Source organism: Lithobates pipiens, unplaced genomic scaffold (assembly GCF_037356315.1).
Source record: "Lithobates pipiens isolate NorthernLeopardFrog02 unplaced genomic scaffold, aLitPip1_a1.2 Scaffold_3, whole genome shotgun sequence".
In the NCBI taxonomy this organism is placed as follows: domain Eukaryota; kingdom Metazoa; phylum Chordata; class Amphibia; order Anura; family Ranidae; genus Lithobates; species Lithobates pipiens.
In genome coordinates, this window is record NW_027507790.1 from 271,352,565 (window position 1) to 271,355,476 (window position 2,912).

The following is a 2,912-nucleotide window of genomic DNA, read 5'->3' on the forward strand; positions in this document are numbered from 1 at the left end:
ACTTGACAAAAGGTTATTGGCAAATACCCCTGACTGGTAGCGCCAAAGAAAAGACTGCATTTGTGTTCCTTTCAATATAAAAAAATGCCTTTTGGGTTGCAAAATGCCCCTGCAACATCTCAGAGGGCCATGGACAAGACCCTAAGACCCCAATGATGATATGCAGTAGCCTATCTATATGACATAGTGGTACAAAGCACTGACTGGGAGTATCACTTGCCCTGTGTCTAGGCTGTCCTTGATTCCCTCTTCAAAGTAGGTTTTATGGCAAATCAAAAAAAATGTGCCATTGGTCTAGAGGAAGCCAAGTATTTGGGCTACACTATTGGCCGCGGTGTCATAAAAAAAAAAGTGAGTCAAATAGAAGCCATTCAGGAGTGGCCACGTCCTGCAAAAAAGAAGCAGGTCAGGGCCTTTCTTGGCATTGTGGGCTATTATAGAAGGTTTATCTCAAATTTTGCAACTATAGCTGCCCCACTGACAGATCTTACAAAAGGGAAATACTCTGTAATGGTGAAATGGTCTTCAGTAGCAGAGGAATCTTTCCAAGTCCTGAAGAAGGCTCTTTTTGTACTGTATTCCCCCGATTTCTCCAAGAATTTTTTGGTTCAGACGGATGCATCTGATGTTGGTATCGGGGCAGTACTATCACAGGTACACAATGGGGAAGAACACCCTGTGGTGTTCCTAAGCAGAAAGCTCAATGGCCATGAGAAAAAATATGCAGTCATTGAAAAGGAATGTTTAGCCATAAAGTGGGCCGTGGACGCGCTCAGGTACTATTTGTTAGGGCATCAGTTTGAGCTAATAACTGACCATGCTCCCCTGAAATGGATGGACCAAAAGAAGGAGACCAATAGACGGGTGAACCAGTGTTTTTTTTTTATTAAAAAAAACGTTTATTGAACATGTAAATCGGAGAAGACAAACACATGAGTGTGGTGCAACATGCACCATATAAAAGGAGAACACATCTGACAGAGAAGGAAAAAAAAGGGGGAAAAATTGATTGGCACACAATACATACAACGGGGGGGGGGGAGGCATAATCCCCCCAGGGACCCAGCCAGTCTGTACCCCAAAGTGGACCCAGAAAGGGACACGCAGCCTGGGATCGCAGAGTTGGGCGAGGCAGCCACAGGGTCAGGATTAACGGCCGTTAAGGCTCAGCTCTGAAAGTAGTCAGAGGCAGACTAAGTAACCAACCTTTCTGAGAGTCTAGTCCTGTGTCGTGCATGTGAAGGAATTAGCCATCCACCTGTCCCATATTTTATTAAATTTAGTTGGGCAACCCCTATGCATATACAGCACCTTTTTATATGGGAAGGTGGCATTGACCTGAACCAGTGTTTTTTGGCTCTACAGGATTACTCCTTCACGGTAAAACACAGGCCAGGTGTTGAGATGGGGAATGTAGATGTCCTGTCCCGTGTTCACTCATGTTGGGCCACAGGTGTTCCAACCCTGGGGTTGAAACAAGGGGGGAGATATGTAGCAGAGCATCCCAGAGAGAGCCAGGAAAAGTCCTGTTCAGGGTTTATACATCTCCCAGGCTCCTCTCATATACGTTCAGGGATCTCTGATCCATGGTCCAGTTCTGGTCTTGGTGATCTTCCCCAGGCTATTTTAAGCTCACCTGAGCAGACAGTCTTTTGCTCTCTACCTGGGGAACACAGACAACGCTGGCCAGTCTGGTAGTTAGGGCCTGCATAGTGTATAGTTAGAGCCAAGACACGGCTAGGTTTTTGTTTGGCTATTTTGGTTCTGTTTGTTTTGTTTTGAACACTGTACAGCAAATATCACCATGTTAATATCACCATTAAACACGTCACTGTTTGTCACTACTACCAGTGTAGCCTAAATCTACAGTTCATTCCGTTGTGTACTTTTTCTAATATACTTCAGGTGGTGTATTAATATATAAAAAAAAGATGGGACACGAACTCTGATGCAATTCTTTTATATTTCTTCTTTAGAAAATATGCAAAATCTACAAGCATGCAAGCCACCATACAGTTTCAAGTGATATTGCTCTTCATCAGGCTTATCTGGCTAAGTAGCCAGAACAGTACAGCCAGTACAGTATCTCACAAAAGTGAGTAAATCCCTCACATTTTTGTAAATATTTTATTATATCTTTTCTTGTGACAACACTGAAGAAATTACACTTTGTTACAATGTAAAGTAGTGAGTGTACAACTTGTATAACAGTGTAAATTTGCTGTCCCCTTAAAATAACTCAACACACAGCCATTAATGTGTAAACCACTGGCAACAAAAGTGAGTACACCCCTAGGTGAAAATGTCCAAATTGGGCCCATATGCTGGGACTGTATGTTGACCTGCTCATTACCGCTGAATTGTCAATTTTAAGCGCTTGTTGTTATCTGGAGCATGTAAGTGCAATTCCTATATCATTAGTTTTAACAAAACTCCCTATACAGAATTATGCTATGTTCCTTCTTTTTTTCCTCTTCTCTGCTTCTCCGGATGGGGTTGATCCCTATATTATCTGGTATATCCCATATCTATGAGAAAGATTTTCTGGAGGTTTGATCTGCATAAAAGAACCTTGAACCCCTGGAATTATACTATTAAGCCTGTTAGATCCACCAAGTATATGCTTGTGTGTGTCCACGTCCTCTGGTAAGTGATTCATGCTCATGGTGGTGGATCACGTTTGTCACTTACTGGGTTGGACTTTTCACGGAAACCGCTATTGTGTTTTATAGTCACTTATAATTTGATGTCAAATATTCATCTGGAACCCTTTTTGGAGCAACCTTTATTGGTTCTGGACTTTTTCACAAGTTTAGAATATTTCTAAATTTCAGTTGGCGATTCACCTTGGACTGTATCATTTATGTCACTATATGTCACTATTGTTGTATGAATTTTTGGATTACTGTATT